The sequence below is a fragment of the Tachyglossus aculeatus genome, chromosome 10 (assembly GCF_015852505.1).
Source record: "Tachyglossus aculeatus isolate mTacAcu1 chromosome 10, mTacAcu1.pri, whole genome shotgun sequence".
NCBI lineage: Eukaryota > Metazoa > Chordata > Mammalia > Monotremata > Tachyglossidae > Tachyglossus > Tachyglossus aculeatus.
In genome coordinates, this window is record NC_052075.1 from 53346137 (window position 1) to 53359505 (window position 13369).

Sequence of the window (13369 nt, forward strand, 5' to 3'; positions counted from 1 at the left end):
GCCCCCTCCTCCCGGGAAAAAAAAAGGGGGGGAGGGGGGGAAAAAAAGATCAAAAAAAGGAGCTGGAGAGTGGGGGGGGGCCGCCGTCCGGCGGCTCCGACGTGCAGGCCAGGCCCCGGAGCGGCGGACACAAAGGGAGCCCCGGTGACTTTGATGTCGGGCCGCCTCCCTCCCGAAAGTCCGCAAGTTGTCCGGCCGGGGCTGGCGACGGCTCCCGCCGGGTCAGTCGGTCGGTCCGTCGGTGGGCATCGAGCCGAGGCCTCCCCGGGCCCGCGGGGGTCGAAAGCGAGCGCTCCCCTCGGGGGGGTCCCTCGTCCCCGCCGCCGCTCCGGGAACTCCTCCCGGTGGAAGGGAGGAGGAGGAGGAGGAGGAAGGGGCGGGGGGGGGGGCAACCGTGCCCGCTCCGGGGCCCGTCCCCGGCCGCGCTCGGAGCTGTCCCCGCCCCGGGCCGGGCCGGGCCCCAACGCGGCCGCCCGGCCGGTTGCACCGGCTGCGGGGGCTCTAGAGGGGCATGGCCCGGGCCCGGCTCCCGGTGCCGGGGGGAAAAAGGGGGGCGGTCAGCAAACTGGGCGCAAAGTGGGCACCCGGGCAGCCATTTGCAACCGGAGAGGAAGAAGTGCACGACGGCGGCGGCGGCGACAGCGGTGCTACGGCGGTTGCTCCGGCTCCTGCTCGGCCGCGACGGTGGCTCCTGCGAGCGGCGGGAGGGGCGGGGGGGGGGCTGGCACCGGGACCGGGCCCGGGCCCGGGCCTCTTCTCCCTCCTCCGCCGCCTCTGCCTCCGCCCGGGGCGGGAGCGGGGGGTCGCCGATCGGGGGGGTCCGGGCCGGGGGGCGGGGGGAGGGGCCGCGCTGCCCGGGCCCGCTCGGGAACGGGAGAAAGGCGAGGCCCTATTTCGCGTCGGCCCCGGCCGGCGGAAGGACACGGCCCTGGGCGGCGCAGGGGGGAGGGCTGTGACTCTGCAGATCTACGCACTCGCCGACGGATCCCTCCGCCTCCGGTTAACCCCCGGAGCGCCGGGGCGGGCTCCACCTCCCCGGAGGGGCGGGCACGTGGGGAGCCCGGCGGGACCGGAACACACAATCCATCAATCAATCAATCAATCGTATTTATTGAGCGCTTACTGTGTGCGGGCCGCTGGGCTAAGCGCTTGGGAAGGCCAAGTTGGCAACATATAGATCGTCCACAGTCTTCATCCCCATTTTCCAGATGAGGTCACTGAGGCCCAGAGAAGCAAAGGGACTTTTTCTTTTTCTTGCATTTATTAAGCGCTTACTATGTGCAAAGCACTGTTCTAAGCGCTGGGGAGGTTACAAGGTGATGAGGTTGTCCCACGTGGGGCTCACAGTCTCAATACCCATTTTACAGATGAGGGAACTGAGGCCCGGAGAAGTGAAGTGACTTGCCCAAAGTCACACAGCTGACAATTGGAAGAGCTGGGTTTTGAACCCAGGACCTCTGACTCCAAAGCCCGGGCTCTTCTCCACTGAGCCACGCTGCTTCACTTGCTTTGGGCAAGTGACTTGCCCAAAGCCACACAGCTGGCCATTGGCAGAGCCGGCACTTGAACCCATGACCTCTGACTCCACACACACTCACACACACTCACACTCTGGCCCCGGAAGCGGGGCGTCTGGTCATCATCAATCGTATTTATTGAGCGCTTACTGTGTGCGGGGCACTGGACTAAGCGCTTGGGAAGTACAAGTTGGCAACATATAGATTGTCCACAGTCTTCATCCCCATTTTCCAGATGAGGTCACTGAGGCCCAGAGAAGCAAAGGGACTGTTTCTTTTTCTTGCATTTATTAAGCGCTTACTCTGTGCAAAGCACTGTTCTAAGCGCTGGGGAGGTTACAAGGTGATCAGGTTGTCCCACGGGGGGCTCACAGTCTCAATACCCATTTTACAGATGAGGGAACTGAGGCCCAGAGAAGTGAAGTGACTTGCCCAAAGTCACACAGCTGACAATTGGCGCAGCCGGGGTTTGAACCCAGGACCTCTGACTCCAAAGCCCAGGCTCTTCTCCACTGAGCCACGCTGCTTCACTTGCTTTGGGCAAGTGACTTGCCCAAAGCCACACAGCTGGCCATTGGCAGAGCCAGGATTTGAACCCATGACCTCTGACTCCACACACACTCACACACACTCACACTCTGGCCCCGGAAGCGGGGCGTCTGGTCATCATCAATCATATTTATTGAGTGCTTACTGTGTGCGGAGCACTGGACTAAGCGCTTGGGAAGTCCAAGTTGGCAACATATAGATTGCCCCGCTGGGAGGCTCCCAGTCTTCATCCCCATTTTCCAGATGAGGTCACTGAGGCCCAGAGAAGCAAAGGGACTTGCCCAAATAATAATAATAATAATAATAATGATAATAATAATAATGGCATTTGTTAAGCGCTTACTATGTGCAGAGCACTGTTCTGCAAAGCCACACAGCTGGCCATTGGCAGAGCCGGCACTTGAACCCATGACCTCTGACTCCACACACACTCACACACACTCACACTCTGGCCCCAGAAGCAGGGCGTCCGGTCATCATCAATCGTATTTATTGAGCGCTTACTGTGTGCGGGGCACTGGACTAAGCGCTTGGGAAGTACAAGTTGGCAACATATAGATTGTCCACAGTCTTCATCCCCATTTTCCAGATGAGGTCACTGAGGCCCAGAGAAGCGAAGGGACTTTTTCTTTTTCTTGCATTTATTAAGCGCTTACTCTGTGCAAAGCACTGTTCTAAGCGCTGGGGAGGTTACAAGGTGATCAGGTTGTCCCACATGGGGCTCACAGTCTCAATACCCATTTTACAGATGAGGGAACTGAGGCCCAGAGAAGTGAAGTGACTTGCCCAAAGCCACACAGCTGGCCATTGGCAGAGCCGGGACTTGAACCCATGACCTCTGACTCCACACACACTCACACACACTCACACTCTGGCCCCGGAAGAGGGGCGTCCGGTCATCATCAATCGTATTTATTGAGCGCTTACTGTGTGCGGAGCACTGGACTAAGCGCTTGGGAAGTACAAATTGGCAATATATAGAGACAGTCCCTACCCAACAGTGGGCTCACAGTCTAAAAGACTGTCCGGCCTCCCACCCTCGCTCAGGGTCAATCAATCAATCAGTCATATTTATTGAGCGCTTACTGGTTTTGTTCTCTGTCTCCCCCTTTTAGACCGTGAGCCCACTGTTGGGTAGGGACCGTCTCTCTATGTTGCCAACTTGGACTTCCCAAGCACTTAGTACTGTGCTCTGCACACAGTAAGTGGCTCAGTGGAAAGCACATGGGTTTTGGAGTCAGAGGTCATGGGTTCAAATCCCGGCTCCACCAATCGTCAGCTGTGTGACTTTGGGCAAGTCACTTAACTTCTCTGTGCCTCAGTTCCCTCATTTGTAAAATGGGGATTAAGACTGTGAGCCCCATGTGGGACAACCTGATCACCTTGTATCCCCCCAGCACTTAGAACAGTGCTTTGCATATAGTAAGTGCTTAATAAATGCCATTGTTATTATTATTATTATTCTCTGTGCCTCAGTTCCCTTATCTGTAAAATGGAGATTAAGACTGTGAGCCCCACGTGGGACATCCTGATCACCTTGTATCCCCCCAGTGCTTAGAGCAGTGCTTTGCACATAGTAAGTGCTTAATAAATGTCATTATTATTATTATTTACAAATGATGATGATGATGCAGAACACTGTACTAATAATAATAATGATAATGACATTTATTGTGTTCAATAAATACGATTGATGATGATGATGCAGAGCACTGTACTACTAACAATAATGATACTGACATTTATTAAGCGCTATGTGCAAAGCACTGTTCTAAGCGCTGGGGAGGTAACAAGGTGATGGGGTTGTCCCACGGGGGGCTCACAGTCTTCATCCCCATTTTGCAGATGAGGGAACTGAGGCCCAGAGAAGTGAAGTGACTTGCCCAAAGTCACCCAGCTGACAATTGGTGGAGCCGGAATTTGAACCCACGACCTCTGACTCCAAAGCCCGTCCTCTTTTCCACTGAGCCACAGTGCTTATTCATTCATTCAGTTGCATTTATTGAGCACTTTCTGGGTACAGAACACCAGACTAAGCGCTTGGGAAGTACAAGTGGGCAACATATAGAGACGGTCCCTACCCAACAACGGGCTCACAGTCTAGAATTTATTACGACTACTACTAATAATAATGATGATGGTATTTGTTAAACGCTTACCATGTGCCAAGCATTGTTCTAAGCCCTGGGGGGGATACAAGGTCATCAGGTTGTCCCACGTGGGGCTCACAGTCTCTTACAGATGAGGGAACTGAGGCACAGAGAATAATAATAATAATGATGGCATTTATTAAACGCTTACTATGTGCAAAGCACTGTTCTAAGCACTGGGGGGGATACGAGGTCATCGGGTTGTCCCACAGGCGGCTCACAGTCTCAATCCCCATTTTACAGACGAGGGAACTGAGGCACAGAGAATAATAATAGTGATGGCATTTATTAAGCACTTACTATGTGCAAAGCATTGTTCTAAGCACTGGGGAGATAGGAGGTCATCAGGTTGTCCCGCGTGGGGCTCACAGTCTTAATTCCCATTTTACAGATGAGGTAACTGAGGCACAGAGAAGTGAAGGGACTTGCGCAAAGTCACACAGTTGACAAGTGGCAGAGCCGGGATGAGAACCCATGACCTCTGACCCCCAAACCCGGGCTCTTTCCACTGAGCCACGCGTGCAGGGTACTTTACTAAGCCTTTTAGTCAATCGTATTGATTGAGCCCTTGCTACTTAGAACAGAGCTTGGCCTTCCCCACAGCACCTGTATATATGTATATATGTTTGTACATATTTATTACTCTATTTATTTATTTATTTTACTTGTACATATCTATTCTATTTATTTTATTTTGTTAGTATGTTTGGTTTTGTTCTCTGTCTCCCCCTTTTAGACTGTGAGCCCACTGTTGGGCAGGGACTGTCTCTATATGTTGCCAATTTGTACTTCCCAAGCGCTTAGTACAGTGCTCTGCACACAGTAAGTGCTCAATAAATACGATTGATGATGATGATGATGATGCTTAACAAATATCATCATTATTACTACATGCAGGGCACTGTACTAAGCTCTTCAGTCAATTGTACTGACTGAGCACTTACTAAGTGCAGGCACTGCAATAATAATAAATGTTATTTATTAAGCGCTTACTCTATGCCACACACTGTACTAAGTGCTGGGGTTGGAAATTGGGTCGGACTCAGTCCCTGTCCCATGTGGGGCTCACAGTCTCAATCCTCATTTTATAGATTCATTCGTTCATTCAATCGTATTTATTGAGCACTTACTTTGTGCAGAGCACTGTACTAAGCACTTGGGAAGTACAAGTCGGCAACATATAGAGACAGTCCCTACCCAATAACGGGCTCACAGTCTAGAAGGGGGAGACAACTGAGGCCCAGAGAAGTGACGTGACTTGCCCAAGGTCACACAAGAGACAAGTGGCAGGGCCAGAAATAGAATTTATGACCTTATGCCCACAGTGAGTTTATAGATTAGAGGCGAAGATAGACATTAATATAAATAAATAAATTAGGCACCTTGTCCTGGAAACTGGAATCCCCAAAGAATAATCAATCAATCAGTGGTATTTATTGAGGGCTTACTGTGTGCACAGCACTGGTTTAAGTGCTGGGGAGAATACGATATAACATTAAACAGACACATTCCCTGCCCACAGTGAGATTACGGACTAGAGCGCAGTATACTAGAAAGAAGTTGGGCTCCTTGTCCGGGATCACAAAAGATCAATCACTCAATCAATCAATGCTACCTATCGAGTGTTTCGTGCAGGGCACTGTACTAAGTGCTTGGGAGAGTACACCACAACAGTATAACATTCCCTGCCCACAACAAGCTTACAGTGCAGAGAGGGAGACCGCCATTAATATAAATGAATAAATTATGCTCCTCGTCCTGAAAACTGGAATCCAGAAAGATCGATTAATCAATCAATGGTATTGAGTGCTTACTGTGTGCAGAGCACTGTACTAAGTACTTGGGAAAATGCAACAGAACAGAGTTCATTCATTCATTCAGTCATATTTATTGAGCGCTTACTGTGTGCAGAGCACTGTACTAAGCGCTTGGGAAGTACAAGTTGGCAACACATAGAGATGGTCCCTACCCAACAGCGGGCTCACAGTCTAGAAGGGGGAGACAGACAACAAAACAAAACATATTAACAAAATATAATAAATAGAATAAATATGTACAAATTAAATAGAGTAATAAATGCGTCCAAACATATATACATATATAGAGTTGATAGGCCTATTTCCTGCCCACAACGAGCTTACAGTCTAGAAGAAGCTGAAGCCCGCCATGGAAGGAGGCGGGGGCTCTAGCTCGCCCACCCAACTTGGCCAGCTCCACAGGCTCCACCCTATTTGGCCATGCTACAATGAGGGGTTAGCCCCCTGCAGATTGTTCCCAAAAGACCCCCCCACCAAAAAAATGCAATCCCCCAACTTGGGATAATCAAGCCACTCTGGGACCCAGGTATCCAGAATCCAAAATGGGGGTGGGAAAGTGGATGCTCCTGGATGGAAACCCCCGATTTCAGACCTGGTTCTCTTGGGTCAGCATGAAAGACCTAGTGGAAAGACCAAGGGCCCGGGAGTCAGAGAGCCTGGATTCTAATTCCGGCTCACCTCTTTGCTGTGTGACTTTGGGCAAGTCACTTACCTTCTCTGCGGCTCAGCTCCCTCGTCTGCAAAATGGGGACTCAATAATAATAATTCATAATAATTATGGTATTTGTTAAACTCTTACTAGGTGCCTGGCACTGTACCGAACCTGGCCTGGAATGCCCTCCCTCCATACATCCGCCAAGCTAGCTCTCTTCCTCCCTTCAAAGCCCTACTGAGAGCTCACCTCCTCCAAGAGGACTTCCCAGACTGAGCCCCCTTTTTCCTCTCCTCCTCCCCAACCCCCCTGCCCTACCTCCTTCCCCTCCCCACAGCACCTGTATATACGTTTGTACAGATTTATTTATTTTACTTGTACATATTTACTATTCTATGTATTTTGCTAATGATGTGCATTTATTCATTCATTCATTCAATTGTATTTATTGAGCGCTTACTGTGTGCAGAGCACTGTACTAAGCGCTTGGGAAGTACAAGTTGGAAACATATAGAGACGGTCCCTACCCAATAACGGGCTCACAGTCTAGAAGGGGGAGACAGAGAACAAAACATGTGGACATGTGGACAGGTGTCAAGTCGTCAGAACAAAAAGAATTAAGGCTAAATGCTAAAGCTAAAGTGTGAACCCCATGTGGGATAGAGACTGTGTCCAGCTGATTAAGTTGTATTTATCCCAGCGCTTAGTGCTTGGCACATATTAAGCGCTTAAAAAGTACCATAATAATTATTATTATTATAATTACTATAATTATAATAATAATTATTATTATTATTATTATTAGGCCATGAAGGCCATTGTCAGGCCTAGCCCAGCTGCTTGGGTGGCTTCTCCTTTCCAAATCCTTTATTCCCTCTTCTGTGGGGAGGGGCAGGACCTGAGGTGGCGGGGCGATATTTAATCTGGAGGGAAACAACATCAGCTTGACCATGTGCCTTCCTCCCCCAATTTGAATAATCCCTTGGTGCCCATAATCCCTCCAGGAGAACCCAGGAGCCCCCACGGTGGAGGTAATATCAGTCCATAATACCAATAGTAATAATGATCATCAATGGTATTTATTGAATGCTTGTTGTTATTATTATTAATTATATTAATAATAATAATCGTATTTCTTAAGCACTCACTATGTGCCAGGTTCCTAGTAAGTGCCTGCACGTATTAATGCCTGTCTCCCCATCTAGACTGTCAGCTCATTATGGCAGGGAATGTGTCTGTTGATTGTTACAGTGTACTCTCCCAAGCACTTAAAACAGTGCTCTGCACACAGTAAGCACTCAATAAATATGATTTAATGACTAAGTGCTGGGGTGAATACAAGCTAATCAGGTTGGACACAGTCCATGTCCTACATGGGCTCACAGTCTTAATCCCCATTTTACAGATGAGGTAACTAGGGCCCAGAGAGGTGAAATGACTTGCCTCACAGCAGACAAGTGGTGAAGTCTGGATTGGAACCCAGGTCCTTCTGACTCCCAGACCTGTGTTTTATCCTCTAGAGCCCCACGTGGGACAGGGACAAAGTCCGACCCGATTTGCCTGTATGCGCCCCAGCGCTTAGTACAGTACCTGGCACACAGTAAGCCCTTAACAAATATCCCAATCATTATTGTCATTATTAGGTAGGAGGCAGTGCGAGGATTAGAACCCAGGTCCGGGCTCTTTCCGCTGGGTCATGCTGCTTCCCAGCAAGATCGGGGTAAATGGATTCTGGAAGAGAACATTGCCCCCAACCCACCACAAGCTTGGAAACCTAAATAATAATAATAATAATGCCATTTATTAAGCACTTTCATTCATTCAATCGTATTTATTGAGCGCTTACTGTGTGCAGAGCACTGTACTAAGTGCTTGGGAAGTACAAGTTGGCAACATATAGAGACGGTCCCTACCCAACAACGGGCTCACAGTCTAGAAGGGGGAGACAGACAACAAAACATATTAACAAAATAAAATAAATAGAATAGTAAATATGTGCAAGTAAAATAGAGTAATAAATCTGTACAAACATATATACGGGTGCTGTGGGGAGGGGAAGGAGGTAGGGCCAGGGGGGATGGGGAGGGGGAGAGGAAAAAGGGGGCTCAGTCTGGGAAGGCCTCCTGGAGGAGGTGAGCTCTCAGTAGGGCTTTGAAGGGAGGAAGAGAGCTAGCTTGGCGGGTGTGCGGAGGGAGGGTATTCCAGGCCAGGGGGAGGATGTGGGCCGGGGGTCGACGACGGGACAGGCGAGAACGAGGCCTAACGGTGAGGAGATTAGCGGTGGCAGAGGAGCGGAGGGTGCGGGCTGGGCTGGAGAAGGAGAGAAGGGAGGTGAGGTAGGAGGGGGCGAGGTGATGGACAGCCTTGAAGCCGAGAGTGAGGAGCTTTTGCCTGATGCGTAGGTTGACTGGTAGCCACTGGAGATTTTTGAGGAGGGGATTAACATGCCCAGAGCGTTTCTGCACAAAGATGATCCGGGCAGCAGCGTGAAGTATAGACTGAAGTGGGGAGAGACAGGAGGATGGGAGATCAGAGAGGAGGCTGATGCAGTAATCCAGTCGGGATGTGTGCAAAGTACTGTTCTAAGCAATGGGGAGGTTACAAGGTGATCAGGTTGTCCCACGGGGGGCTCACAGTCTTAATCCCCATTTGACAGATGAGGTATTGAGGCACAGAGAAGTTAGGTGACTTGCCCAAAGTCACACAGCTGACAATTGGCGGAGCCGAGGTTTGAACCCGTGACCTCTGACTCCAAAACCCGTGCTCTTTCCACTGAGCCACGCTGCTTCTCTGAAGCAGTAGAGGTCAAGCTCAGCAATCTTTGCTTCCCCACCAATTCAATCAATCAGTTGTATTTACTGAGCATCTCACTGAGTGCAGAGCACCGTACTGAAGGCTCAGGACACTACAATAAGCGCTCACAGTAAGCGGTAAATGCATGCGATTGAAAGAACTGAATGAATACAATAGAGGTCGAAAGATCCGAGACCCACCCCTAAGAGTCTTAGGCTTTAATGGGAGAAAACAAAATTCTTTCCATTTAAGGAGACAAAAGATGAGAAAGATGCTTCAGCTGAGAAGCAGCATGAAGTAGTGGAAAGAGCTTGGACCTGGGTTCTAATCCTGACATTGCCTCCTACCTAATAATAATAATAATTGGGGTATTTGTTAAGGGCCTGCTATATTCCAGGTACTGTACTAAATGCTGGATTGGATACAAGTGTTTTAATAGTAGAGTATTCATTCATTCAATCATATTTATTGAGCACTTACTGTGTGGCCGAGCACTGTACTAAGCACTTGGGAGAATACAAGTAAGAGAAGCAGCATGGCAAGAGCATCGGCTTGGGAATCAGAGGACGTGGGTTCTAATCCCGGCTTCGCCACTTGTCTGCTGTGTGACCTTGGGCAAGCCACTTCACTTCTCTGTGCCTCAGTTACCTCATCTATAAAATGGGGATTAAGTCTGTGAGACCCATGTGGGACAACCTGATTACCTTATATCTACCCCAGTGCTTAGAACAGTGCTTGGCACATACAAAACGCTTAACGAATACCACAATTATCATTATTACAGTGCTTTGCACACCGTAAGCGCTCAATAAATACGATTGAATGAATAAATGAATCCAAGCCCTGCCCGTAAGGGGCTTACCCCTTAACAAAAGTACAAAATTATTCCCATGCAGGAGGTGAAATATTAGGAAGATGGATAAAGATGGTTAAATAGGCACATTAATAGTAGAGTAGTACAATGATATCAGTCAGTCAGTGGAATTTATTGAGTACTTACTATGTGCAGAGCACTGTACCAAGCGCTAGGAAGAGGACATTATAACAAACACATTCCCTTACCGTCTAGAGGGAATTTTCCATCTACGGGGATACGTACCTAAATAATGATGGTATTTGTTAAGTGCTTACTATGTGCCAAGCACTGTTCTAAGCCCTGGGATAGATACAAGGTAATTAGGTTGTTCCACCCACATAGGGCTTAACAAATACCATCAAGAAAAAAAAACCCAAGGTCTAGCCAGGGCAATTGCCCTGGCAAGCAGCACTCTAGAGCTGCCCCTCATGGCCCCGTGTGGGCACAGCTTGTGAACCCAATGTCCCAGGAAGGGGCATCCTCTCCTCATGTGCCCAGCCAGGGGAGAAGTGCCTCCATTTCACCTGTCTTGCTGCAGACCCTTGGCCTACACACTACCCCTGGCTTGGAATGCCCTCCCTCCTCAAATCCGACAATCACTCTCCCCTGCTTCAAAGCCTTGTTGAAGGCACATCTCCTCCAAGAGGCCTTTCCAGACTAAGCCCCACTTTTCCTCATCTTCCACTCCCTTCTGCATCAGCCCAACTTGCTCCTTTTCCTCTTCCCTCCCACCACTCCCAGCCCCACAGCACTTATGTCTGTATGTCTGTAGTTTTATTCAATTGTATTGATGTCTGTCTCCTCTGCCTCTAGACTGTGAGCTTGCTGTGGGCAGGGAATGTCAGTTTATTGTTTTATTGTACTTTCCCAAGCATTTAGTACAGTGCCCTGCACACAGTAAGTGCTTAAAATGAATGAATTTGAGTGTTTACAGTCTACAATCAATCAATCAATCAATCGTATTTATTGAGCGCTTACTATGTGCAGAGCACTGTACTAAGTGCTTGGGAAGTACAAATTGGCATCACATAGAGACAGTCCCTACCCAACAGTGGGCTCACAGTCTAAAAGCACTGTACTAAGTGCTGGATCTTTTACCTCAGTCTCCAGTCTTTAAGCCACCGCTTCCTCGCTGACAGGGACCCCTCTCACCTCTTTGCCCATGTCCCTATGTCCACCTGGCGACCTTCTGCCCCATGGTTGCTTCAACCCCGTGGCAGATGGCTTGGATTCCCTCCTTGCTCAATCATCCATCACCCAGTAGTCATTATTGGACACATCTCAGGTGCAGGGACGTGGATGAGCACAATAAAGGTGGTGGACGTGAACCTTGGCCTCAAGGAGTTTACCATTAAAAGGGCAAGACAGGCACCGTGGTAGAAGGAAAAGGGAATGTGTATTATGAGCCAGGGCTTAAGTAACAGCATACAGTGGGTACAGAAATGCTTTGGGGAATGGAATTGTGAGTACACAAGTATGCCAATTATTCACAGAAGTGCTCAAGTGGTAGTTGCGGGGGATATAATCTAGGGAGGGGAGACACCAATCAAGGAAGCCTGCTTGGAAGTGTGATTTCAGCTGTTATCCCCATGTGCAACAGGGATTGGGTCTGATATTATCTATCATCATCATCATCATCAATAGTATTTATTGAGCGCTTACTATGTGCAGAGCACTGTACTAAGCTCCTGGGAAGTACAAATTGGCAACATATAGAGACAGTCCCTACCCAACAGTGGGCTCACAGTCTAAAAGGGGGAGACAGAGAACAAAACCAGACACACTAACAAAATAAAATAAATAGAATAAATAGAATAGCTATGTACAAGTAAAATAAATAAATAGAGTGATAAATATGTACAAATATGTACAATATCTACCCTTTTGAAGATGAAAATGGACAGAATAATTTATAGGGGGTAGAAGTTTCTGGCAAGAGGTAGGATGCCAGTAGGACCTCAGGCCACTGGGCTCCTAGGTTCCCCCCGCAGTGACAGCCTCAGCCAATCAGCTGACTACCATTTCCCTCACCTGGGTAAGGAACAGGTTAATCCCGGCTCTGCCATTTGTCACCTGTGTGACTTTGGACAAGTCAGTTCTGTGCCTGTTACCTCATCTGTAAGATGGGGGTTAAGACAGCGAGCCCCACATGGGGCATCATGAACTGTGTCAAATCTGATTAGCCCATACCAACCCCAGTACTTATTACAGTACCTGCCATGTGAGGCACTTTGAGGCAGCTCCTCTATGGGGAGAAGGGAGCAAGGATGGAAGCATTCGAGAGATTTTCTGTCAACCCCAATAATTACCTCCTTCCCTTCCCCACAGCACCTGTATATATGTTTGTACATATTTATTACTCTATCTTGTACATATCTATTCTATTTTATTTTGTTAGTATGTTTGGTTTTGTTCTCTGTCTCCCCCTTTTAGACTGTGAGCCCACTGTTGGGTAGGGACTGTCTCTGTATGTTGCCAACTTGTACTTCCCAAGCGCTTAGTACAGTGCTCTGCACACAGTAAGCGCCCAATGAATACGATTGATTGATTGATTTGGGCAAGCCACTTCACTTCTCTGGGCCTCAGTTCCATCTGTAAAATGGGGATGAAGACTGTGAGCCCCGCGGGGGGCAACCTGATCACCTTGTAAATTCCCCAGCGCTTAGTACAGTGCTTTGCACACAGTAAGCGCTCAATAAATACGACTGATTGATAATGATATTCATTAAGCACTTACCTGGTACCAAGCACTCTACTAAGCAAATTGGGGCTCATAGTCTCAATCCCCATTTTACAGATGAGGCCACTGAAGCCCATTCATTCATTCATATTTATTGAGTGCTGTGTGCAGAGCACTGTACTAAGCGCTTGGGAAGTCCAAGTTGGCAACATATAGAGACGGTCACGGCTCACAGTCTAGAAAGCCCAGAGAAGTGACTTGCCCAAACGGCAGACAAGTGGCAGAGCGGGTGAAACACCAAGGTGTAATGGTCCCAAGTGCCGGGCAGGTGGGTTTTTTTTCCCCTCCCTTGTCC